Source organism: Moschus berezovskii, chromosome 6 (genome assembly GCF_049115385.1).
Source record: "Moschus berezovskii isolate FMDL1 chromosome 6, NW_MosBer_1.0, whole genome shotgun sequence".
NCBI lineage: Eukaryota > Metazoa > Chordata > Mammalia > Artiodactyla > Moschidae > Moschus > Moschus berezovskii.
In genome coordinates, this window is record NC_142465.1 from 48,346,091 (window position 1) to 48,357,843 (window position 11,753).

The window sequence follows — 11,753 nt, forward strand, 5'->3', positions numbered from 1 at the left end:
ATTTTCTAGGCAAGAGTACTGGAGTGGCTTGCCATTGCCTTCTCCAATCTATTTACTGAGCATTTACTAAATAGCAGGTACAGTGCCAGTACATGTATAGCTGAGGAAGTTGCAGTTTAGGGCAACCAGGATTAAAATCTCTGGCTGTTGGGACTTCAGAGTCCTAGCTCTTAACCACATCACATTTACCACCACTAGAACTGCTTTGCCTTTCCACTGTTAGACGGTTCATGTAAAAATGTTTCTCCTTAAGTTGAATTAAAATCCATTAAGTGGCTCAGATGGTAAAGTGTCTGCCTGCAATGTGGGAGACTGCGTTCAATCCCTGGGTTGGGACAATCCCCTGGAGAAGGAAATGGCAACCCACTCCAGTATTCTTGCCTGGAAAACTCTATGGACGGAAGAGCCTGGTAGGCTACAGTCCATGGGGTCGCTAAGAGTCAGACACGACTGAGCCAGTTCACTTCACATCCCTGCAACACCCACTCTATTTTTCCTATAAACATACAACTGTTCTTTCAATGAGTTTTCATGGAGAATCTACTATGTGCCAGGCTCTCGGGAAAGAAGATGGTAAATCATCTCTGCTCCCAAATAGTATCAATATAGTAGGAGACACTGACAATTACAGGCAATGACACACTGTGATAAACGCCACAGAATAAGCAAAGGCTACTAAGAGACCACACAAGAAGGCCAAATAAATCAGAAGGAAAAGACTCCCAGAAAAAGTAAAGCCAAAGAAAAGACCCAAAGAAATAGGAAATAATGAGCAAGATAAAGCCCTTGGAAGGACTTTTTAGGCATGTCTAAGGAGTAAAAGTAAAGCATTTGTGGAAAATGTTCCATAAACTGGAGCACAGACTAGGAACATAAGATCCAAACCTCAAAGAGAGGCAGGTTTGAACCCTGGTAGTTCGGTCAGTAAAGAACCTGTCTGCAGTGCAGGAAACCCAGGTCCGATCCCTGGAGCAGGAAGATCTCCTGGAGAAAGAAATGCCAAACCACTCCAGTATCCTTTGCCTATAAAATCCCATAGACAGAGAAGCCTGGTGGGCTACAGTACATGGGCTCCCAAACAGTCGGGCATTACTGAGCGACTAACACTTTCCCTTTTCTATCAAATTACTGGGCCAATGTGTGCCTAGCTTCTCTCATCTGGAAATCTAGCTTGGTTTGCTTCCTCAGGGGTTGAGAATTAAAACAGAAATGCAAGTAGCATTTAGTAGAGTACCTCAGAGCACTGTCTTTATGTACAATGTTTTCATTCTGGGGGATACATTAAAACACTGTTTAAATTCCAGTCACTCCTGAAAAGGAGATTATTTGAAGATTAAATGTAAAAAACCCTTTTTCAAGCATGTGAAATTTCCATAAAATGTGTAACTTAGCTGGTAATGAGCTGCCAATCACAATGATCTAAAAATCTTTTGCTCTTTCAAATGGAAGCATTAAGATTTGTTTTGCATTCGAAGTTCTTATACGAATAAAAAATAAACTACTATTTTTAAGCAGTAGTACTCTCTGCATTGTGTGTGCGTGTTCAGTTGCTCAGTCGAGTCTGACTCTGCAACCCTATGTGACGGTAGCCCACCAGGCTCCATTTCTTTCTCCAGGGGATCTTCTCAAGCCAGGGATCAAACCGGTGACTCCTGCATTGGCAGGCGGATTCTTGACCACCAGCGCCACCTGGGAAGCCCTACTCTCAGCATTAAGTAGTAAGTAATTCAATAACTCAATTTCAAGGGCAGTTATCCCAATTCATAAACTAAGCTTGTCAGGTATCACTACAAATGAGTGAAAAGGATGATAGCATTTAATTTTCATGGGTGAATTACTAACAGTTTGTGTGACCGTATTATCACTCGGTTTTAAGTAATAAAGCTGATCTCCAATTTTAAAAGTTAATCAAAACAATTTACTTCTGATTCATAGTATTCATTATATCTTACTTCTTTCCAGAAGACAGCATTATTACAGCAAAAACAGCGGCCGATACTTACTGAAAGTTAACTATGTGTCAGTTAACTAAGAATTTCACATGTATCAACTCAATGAATGCCTAGAAAAATCTTAATGGTTTATACTTACTAAATGTATTTTATACCTATATTATTTTAGTATAATTAATAATTTTATCAATTATTTTTATTCCAGTTGAATGGAAGGATGATTGTCAGCTTCAACTCCTCAGGGCAAATCCTGGTACTAAGTTCTAAGAATACAGATATGAAAATGGGCTAAAAAGAAGATGCATAGCCTATTATGGGCCACTAAATGATGATCCTAAAGAGAGAGATGGAGGAAGACAATGTTCCAAGGAGAATATAGTTAGATTTTTAAATGCCAAGTAAGAGTCTGTAGATGAGCTAAGCAAGGAAACAATATAGCATAGTCAAGGAATAAGGGTTTGGCACTAATGAAACTAACCAAAAAAAAAAAAGAGGACAGAAAATCAAGCTGGAGAAGCAGATATGAGACAGATAATTAAAGCTTCACTTAACGTGGAAAATGTTACTTGGAGTTTCATCCTGAAGAGGTGCTCAGATCTACATTTTAGGAAGTACAGATGAATTGTGATGTCATTAGAAAAATGACTCCCAAGGACTTTAACTAGAGACAAGAGACCAGAGGCAATTAGTTAAGAGACTACGGCAACAGACTAGGCAAGAGAGTATGAAGGTCACACAGTGCCAGTGAGGGGATGAAGGCATATATACATAACATCTATGTATGAAAACATTCAGAATAGCTTCAGTTATATTTCTACGTATACACACATATGCATTACATTATTACACTGTTTACGTGCGACATATACAAATATACATTATGTACATCATTCTAGTTATTCCTCTTAGCATCCCTTTGAAATGGTTCTTACCTCTATTTTACTGATTCAGAAACTGAGCATCAGAGAGGTTAATTCATTTTGTTAAGGTGAAACGGTCAATAACAGAGGGAGGATTCAAAGCCTGGTGCATCTGACTCCAGCACCTGCGTCTGACTCCACTACACCTTAAAAGGTTAGGGGTAAGACTCAAGATAAAGGTTAGATGAAGACAGAGGATCTCTAAGGCAGTTTTACCCAGTCAATTGTAAGAAGAGAACAATCCAAACAGAAGACTCCTATTTAATCTATGAACAACTGTTTTACTTTCAGAAAGCAAAAACTAAAGTTTCTCTAATGCACTGCTATTGCAATGAGCATTTGCTGTTATTTTGCAATCCTTTCTATTTTTTCCCTACATTCTCTTTGCTCTCATCATTTCCTTATTTATTTTGCTGCTATGCTTCGATTTATATTAAGTACTTATTCAGCCCCTTTTAGTTTGTTGTGGGAGGGTAGGAATAGCATATAAATAAAACCAACAGAAACCTGATTTTAATATAATGGCCTTAAGATATAATCAAAAAAAGTGTGGATGTTTGTAATTAGTAATCCTTACCTAAAAAAATGTTAAATGTTAATTTTTTAAAGTGTCGAACAGTATTGTAGCTAACTGCCCTTACCTTTTAGAAATACATAATGATATATTTACAGATAAAATTATACAATGCCTGGAATTTGCTCAAAATAATACAGGAGAGGGAATAGTACAGGGAGTAGATGGGACAGGACTGACAGTAGTTGATGGGCTAGATAATGGGAAATTTGAAGTTCGTCATATATTTGCATCTATGTATTTTGTTTTAAATTCTCCATAATTAGAAAATGTTGAGATTTAGTCAAATACTATATAAAGGAAGAAAAACAAAACAAAAAGGTGTATAAAAAATAATTTTCTCATTAACTTTCCCAAAATTATAAAGTTGGTTTTCCAAACTAATATTTGGTTGTAACAAAAAAAAATTCACATTTACATTTTAGGAAGCAGTCTATAACTGTGAAATTAATTACTAACTCAAAGGAAAAATTAGTCAGATGGTCAGTCAAGCTACACAATCTTCCCACTCATTAAAACAGACCACAAATTAATTTCCATTTACTAATACCACAGGATTAAATGTACAATCTGACAAATTGTGAAATGTTAGTTACTGCAGATTCTTAAAGGTTTTCAGAAATTCTCAGAACTTAGTGGGTTACTAATACTATGAAAAGTGTTAGCTGCTCAGTCGTGTCCAACTCTTTGTGACCCCATGGACTATAGCCCACCAGGCTCCTCTATCCACAGAATTCTCCAGCCAAAAATACTGGAGTGGGTTGCCATTCCCTTCTCCAGGGGATCTTCCCGAGCCAAGGATCAAACCAGGGTCTCCTGCATTGGCAGGCACTGTATTACAAATTCTTGGAAAAAAATATAAAAAACAATTGTTTTCCAAGTTTCCTTCTCTTAAAAGTGGAAGCCTCTTTATTTTATATATGTAAGAATACAGGCCAATTAAATACTCAATAGGCACTCAATCAAGTATATGTTGATTGGATAAATAAGCAATAAGATTATTTAGGGAGGTAATAAATAGCAGAGCCATGAAGAGCAGGGACAGTGATTCCAGGCCACCTGTAAAAACTGGAGATAAAACAATAAGTATACCCTGTAGCAAAATTGGAGAAACTGTTTTTAAAGTTTGGGGAAAACTGAGCATTTGATCAAACAAGCTTCAGAAAACCTTTCTAATTCAGATTCTGTTATTAACTGGCTGTGTGAACGAGGGCAAGTCACTTAATTTCTCTGAGCTTCAGTTTCAACATCTATAATGGTGGTGGTATTATCGACCCTGCCTACATTTGAGAAAATCAAGTGGCTTATCTGTCAATGTAAAAATGTCCTGAAGACTGTAAAGCACAACACAGATGAATGATATCTATAAAGATCTAAAAAAGAGTAAATGAGGGGGTAAATAGTAACAGCCTACAAAGGGGTTTGTCTTACAAACCAGAAGGGAACCTTAGTTATCCTTGATAAATGAGAAGGAAGGGAAAAACAAGTCTTTCTGGGGTACAGAGTTCAAATTAACTCTCTTCCCAACAAGAAATTAATTAATGCACATTTATGTACTGTTCTTCAAATCTATTTTAGTTGTTCTTTTATACTTCATCTTGATCTGTCAATCAGATGCCCACAAACACTCAAAACTATTATCTGGACACATCAAATGACAATTCACTTACTCAAATGGCTCTAAGGGGCTTCCCAGATGGCTCAGAGATAAAGAATCTGCCTGCCAATGCAGGAGACATGGGTTCAATCCCTGGGTTGGGAAGATCCCTTGGAGGAGGAAATGGCAATCAACTCCAGTACTCTTGCCTGGAAAATCCCACAGAGGAGCCTGGCAGGCTACATTCCATGGGGTCTCAAGAGCTGGACACGACCGAGCGCACGCACACGCAAGCTATCATCAGTATGTTTCTATATACTTCAAAGCTACTCTCACATTCTTGCATGGAGTTTCCTTCCACTAGATTGTCAAGTCATAAATTTTATTACGTAGAGTTTATCCAACTTCCATTATGCTTATACTTACAACAGTTGTCAATCATAAGCAACAAACTTCTCAAACTTGAACTATTTCAATAATTTCCATTCTTTTTTCTCTGATTTAAGTAATCTTAGCTTATGGTTAAAAGTATTTAATTTTGTGTTGCTGATATCCTAAGGTAAATCAAGATTACTTTTTCACTTTTTTCTGTATAGAACTGAAGCTTATGAAACTACCTCATTTAGCTTTAAGCTGAAAAGGAAAGCAGAAGGGAAACACAGAGATGGCAAATTAATGCTACCCCTTGTAAGTAACCTCTTCTTCCCTTAGTCCCTTCAATCCCTACTCTGAACACTCACTCCCATTTCTACTGCTAGACCAGTTTCAACACATTTTAACATTTTTTTCGCTAACCATCCATCACCAAACAGCACAGTACTTACTAGGTTCCAGGCCCCATACTAAAGCTATATGGTGGGGTAAGATGCATTAAAGCCCTGCCCTCAAAGCATGTGCGTAGACACCTCACTGTCAACAAACATTTACAAATATGATGTAAATATCAAAATGATACCAAAATAGAGGCATGTGCTCTGTGCTTTGGAAATAAATAATAAGTACTATGTGGCAAAGGTAAGGACAGCAGGACAGAAAAAGAGAAACTATTAATAGCTAGAAGTGAAGTGAAAGTCACTCAGTCATGTCTGACCCTTTCCAACCCCATGGACCATACAGTCCATGGAATTCTCCAGGCCAGAATCCTGGAATGGGTAGCCTTTCCCTTCTCCAGGGGCTCTTCCCAACCCAGGGATCAAACCAGAGTCTGCTGCACTGCAGGCTGATTCTTTACCAACTGAGCTATCAGGGAGAACTAGAAAGGAGTCTTTAAATTTCTTCAGACATTTTCTTTTTAGGATATCACATGTATTTAAGTAATTTAGTAACCAATTTACCACCCTTCATTGAACTACATCTTGACTCACACTCTACAGGGCAAAGGTTTGGTGTGAAAGGGTGTACTCCCTCAGATTACCCTCAAAGCTTCCCCTCAACACACAAACATCACTACCAACTACTACTCCTTCTTTCTTCCCTACTCTCCAACTACTTAAGCACCTTGTCTTACCTGACACTTATTAAAGTTACAACAGCGTATGTATGTGAAGGTACCTTCTAAATTTTGATAAACTTACAAAAAGATATGGCAATGATTACATGGTCTACCTTCCAGACTTCTTATAAAGTCTTTCCTTTAACCCCCATTGTGCCTTGAAAAGTAGACATTCAATGAAATGTCTGATTTAAAAATCTCTGGTGATACACTAAGAATTACTTATTACACCAATATTAAATATCTCATAAAAGCTAAATTAAAACCAATTCTTCAGCATTATAATCTACACAGGAAGAAGTAGAGTGGTTAAGAGCATGGACATCAAAGAAAAACTGCCCAACTCCTAATCTAGTCCCCTCATTAATTAGCTTTGTGACCCTGAGCAAGCCCCATAACCTCTCAGTGCCTCAATCTTCTCAACTATTAAATGGATAAAGTATTACCTAACTCCTAGGTCAATGTGAGAGAAAATGAGCTGGCATCATGCTTACACCAGAACCTGATACACCCTAAGGGCTAGACTCCGTAGTAGCAGCAGCAGTGCTCCTATCACATCATCAGAAAACCTGTTGATTTTTTTAACCAGTCTTCTTAGTCACAAAGCTCTTTTACAGAAGATGTATTTCAGGAATGGAAAGAGCACGGCTGGGAGGATTTCCATTTTGGGCAGTCACACTCGGTGTTTAAGCCTGGCTCTGCCATTAGTCAGCTATAGGACTACAGACAACTAAGTAACTAGAGTCAAGTTATTCACCTCTCTGACCCTCAATTTCATGATTTGTAAAATGTGATACCACTACCTATATGCCAGCAATGTCCCAAGGACTAGAGAGTCAAGGTACTTGAAGCAATAAGCACAGTGTACGCCACACTGTTGAGCTGTGTCTGTTCCCCCCCTCCACCCCCTACATGGAGTATCTCATCTAATTCTCATCCCACCATTATGAAGCTCATATTAGATTGAGCCACATTAAAAACAGCTGAATACTGGCAAACCCCAAATCGTTCAACCTAACACTACCCCCATTTACAAATGGAGAAAATAAGCTCAGAGGTTAAATGATTTACTCAAGGTCACACGCACGATTTAACTGATGGAGCTAAAACTTAAAAAAGGTAATTTTTTTATTAAAATTGGTTCAGTGAGTCCTGCTCAGAAAGGGAGGGGGGAGGGTACGCTGATTACAATAATACATGTAAAACTACTGTAACCTGCAAGTTCTTGTTTTGCCATATTAAAAACCAAGATGACGACGTAGATTTCTAAGACTCTTTCAATCTTAAAAACTATTTGCAGTGGACTTCCCTGGTAGTCCAGTGGTTACAATCCCACAGTTCCACAGCAGGGGGCATGGGTTCATCCCAGGTCAGGGAAGTTCAACAGGCTGCACTGCACAGCCAACACATACACACACACACAGACACAGGCACACACAGAGAGTGTCTATGTGTGCTGTAGAAGCTGAGGGTTCAGTGAAAATTAGAGGAAAATAATACTAAAGAAAGCATTAACTACACCAATTCAAAACCTACAACTGGATCTAATTAGAAACTCCACTAATTAGAAAATTCACAAAGCAGCTGAACATCAAATATTCATCCTGGTGAAAAGTTAGCAGTATTCAATACCACCGATGAGTGGTTTGCCAAATATACCACAAGAGTTGCAGTCTATGTATGCCCTTTGGTTCTCGAAATAGTGGAAATAGAAAAAAAAGAAAAGAAAAGCTTTTTTTCCCCCTAATAGTAAGAAATATACTATTGTAGTAACATTATATAACCGCTAAGTTTATTTCTACATATTCCACAAAGATAGGATTCTATCACACGAACCATACTTGGGGTAGGTTATCTGTCCAAACATGAAAAGTCCTAACAAAACGCACCACACTAGTAAATAAAACAGCAAGCGTTAACACAACAAGGCCCCATCAAAGTGGTGAAATCTTTTAACAGTATCAGATATTTACTCTGACTGGTTACAAATCTATTCTGTTTTCTCCACTCTGCCTCCTTTCTCCTTGATATGTTATTCACCATTTTTTCCCCTTCAAATGGCATGAACAAGAAAGTAAGGATAATGAACAGAAACGGGTCTTGCAATAGATTTATAATACAACAGTTTTGTTCTAATCCTCTTACTGGCCTCTGCTGCAATTATGTAATCATTTCACGGCAAAAGCTTACAAGAAAGGTTCTTTCCCGACCCTGAAATGAAGCTGGAGGAGAAAACAGAAGTGGGAAACAGGTAGCCTCGGAATTTCTACATTTCCGAGAAAATAAACTGTCTGCATTTTCGGAATCACCATTACCTGAGCGCTCTTAATTTTCAAGACTTTACCCTTTAGCCATTACAGACTTTTTTTCTTTTTAAATCCCATAACAACTGGCAACTCTTCACGTGCTGCAGATTCCATCACCATCACTTCCCGAATCCATTGAACTCTCCTTTCCCTGGGCGATCAGAACGAGCTATCCACGCTGGAAGGGTAGTGTATTAATTATGTCTGAACAGCTCGCCTCAACTCCCCGAAACAAAAGTCAGGCTGAACTGAGCTGTCTCCTAAGGCGCCGGTTCTTGCCCACCAGGTTTCGCCGAAACCTCCCAAGGGTGACCTCTACGCCTTGGCGCCGTGCTCGGCTCGCCGTCTCCTAAGACCCTCGGTCCATGCCTACTGCCTCGCCCGGCCCAGCTCCCGCGCGGCGCCGGCCTGCAGACTTGTTGGCGAAGTCTCTGTACAGCCCGCTCCGCAAGCCCGGTCCCTCGGCTCCGGCCGCGCGCGCCCGCCGACAGGTAACCTGGGTCTGGCTCCGCGCCTCGGGCGCTCAGGACAGCGCAGTTAATGAGTAACGCGCCCGAGGGACGGGGGAGGAGCCGCCGCCGCCCGACGCCCACCAGCGGCCCCGAGGGGCGCCCACACGCCCCCAAGGCGCCGAGGCTCCGCCACCGCCGGCGTCCGCGAGCCCAGGCCGGGGAGCGCGCTCGCCGGGGCCAGGACAGCCGGGCCGGGTCCCCGAGCGCCGCGCCCTCCCCTGCACCTGCCGCGGCCGCCCCTCTGGGCCGGCTCGCGGGCGGCGGCGTTCCGCGTCCCGGGCCTCTCCCTCCCGCCACCGCGCTCACCTGACCAACCTACCACCGCCGCGGCCCGCGCTCAGGGGCGCTCGCAGAGTCGCACGCAACGCACGCCAGAGCACTCCGAGGCGGAGGAGGACGGCTGGCCGACGCCGCTACACTCTACCGCGACGAGCGCGCGGCTGGAGGAGCCGCCGAGGGAGCGCCGGACTGCGCCTGCGCCGGGAGCCGGGCCGGCGCTCGGAGCCGTGCGGCCCCGCGGAGAGAAGGCGGGGTTAGGGGCGGGGTTAGGGGCGGGCAGGGGGCGGGCGTGGGGCCGGAGGGGCCGGCGCGCTCCCGCGCCCCCTGGCGCCAGGCGCGGCTTTCGCAGGTGTTGGGCGCGGGCGCCAGGTGCCTTCGCGGGTGGTTTCCTTGGGAACCAGGGCGAACTGGCGCTGACCCTCGTTGCCCTGGGGTTGACAGACGGTCTCCGGTTCACTCCGAGTTTGTTGGGCTCTCCAGCAGTCGGAAGATGAACCTTCGATGTGAGTTGAGGACCACTATATCCAGCCTGAGACTCGGCACGCATATATACCTTACAGCGTTTGTCTGTTTGTGTGTGCGCGTGCGCGACTCTCTGGGGGCATGGATGGGAGGAAGGGGAGTCTGATAGAACCTAGATCCTAGCATTCCAGCAACTGTTAGGGCATTCGAGAATGTCGTGTCTGTACCTACCTTCTCTCGTCTTTCGTGTCAACTTTTATCAAACTTCTACCCCACTTTAGGTCCTCCAGAGAGGAAACATGAAACTACAAACCATGTTTCCGAAAATCTGATCAGAAAGAGCCAGTCACATCAAATATGCGTCTCTGTGTTTAGTCAAAGAGATACAGGCAGTTTATGCAATATGTATATTGAGTAGGACCCCCATTCTGTGTATGGACGCTATCTATTAGCGACAATAAAGAAGAGTAGGTCATGTGTATGGCTATAGGAATCAGGATTGAGGAATCAGCTTTGAGGTTGGCACCTACTAGCTGTTGTCAGTGACCTTGAGCTAGTTGATCTCTAATAGCCCCAGTAAATGGAGATAATAAGACTACCCACCTCAATAAGTCGTTAAAATATAAAATGGCTTAATATATGTAAAATACTTAGTGTACTTCATGACACAGTGCCTAATGTGTATTTGTCTAAGTAGCTAAGTCGTGTCTAACTCGTGAGACTCCATGGACTGTAGCCTGCCAGTCTCCTCTGTCCATGGGGATTTTCCAGGCAAGAATACTGGAGTGGGTTGCCATTTCCTTCTCCAGGGGATCTTCCCGTCCCAGCACTGTCTGGGTCTCCTGTATTGCAGGCGGATTCTTTACCAACTGAGCTAGAAGGGTGTGTAATGAATATTATCTATTAATAACATTAGTACTGTTATCTACCTATAATAAAAACATAGAAAGTCATTATTTATTCTTTTGTACTCCATCTCCAATATATCAAGTCTTACCTATTCTAATTCAGAAACAATTCTTAAATCTACACCATGTCTTATTTACTGGGACTAGACATGATCTCCCTCATGAGGGAGGTCTGTTTTCCCTGACTCCACTGCTCTCCCTTACACCATGTCATTTATTTATCAAACGTTTATTGTGTTCAATCTGTGTACCTACTACTAGACTTGGGAAGAGAGAAACCATTACACTAAATCTCCATCATCCAAGGTCTCAAACATAGTGAAGAAAACAAATATATGTCAATAATAACTAAGTGAAATAAATAACTGCAACAGAAAGTAGTATTTCCATAAAAATGTGTTACTTAAGAAATTTTTCTGGTGGCCAATAACAGAAATCCATTCAAAGCAGAATGGGAGGAATTACTTAAAGAATATAAAGATTGCTCTCAGAATCCATGGGTGGGGTGAAAGAAGGCTTGGGACTGAAATGTTGTGGAGAAGGTAGGAGGTCCCCTCATTGTGTCTCATCTCTCTCTTCCCTCTTCCTGCAGATTTATGTACCTGGTATAGAGAAGCAATAAATAAATATTTGTTTAATGGATGGCAGTTTATGTAACTGTGAAATAAACTGGACCCAAAGCCAGTTCTCAAAACATTTCCTTATAAGTAGGTAACATGTTAAAATGACTCTTTTGTAGGGGATCATACAG

The 11,753-nt window shown here is 41.8% G+C and overlaps 1 protein-coding gene across 3 annotated transcripts in view; it reads right to left on the reverse strand.

Annotated features, from left to right (window-relative positions):
- Positions 1–9,839, reverse strand: part of RAB3IP (RAB3A interacting protein) — a 54,277-nt gene extending 44,438 nt beyond the window's left edge. For 2 of the 3 annotated variants that reach the window (XM_055394877.2, XM_055394878.2), the window contains exon 1: positions 9,660–9,838. The gene's annotated coding sequence lies outside the window, so the exon portion shown is untranslated. Of the gene's footprint in view, positions 1–9,659 lie in introns of all 3 variants that reach the window. The other variant, XM_055394880.2, reaches the window with a different exon arrangement.
- Between the last annotated feature and the right edge of the window lie 1,914 nt (positions 9,840–11,753).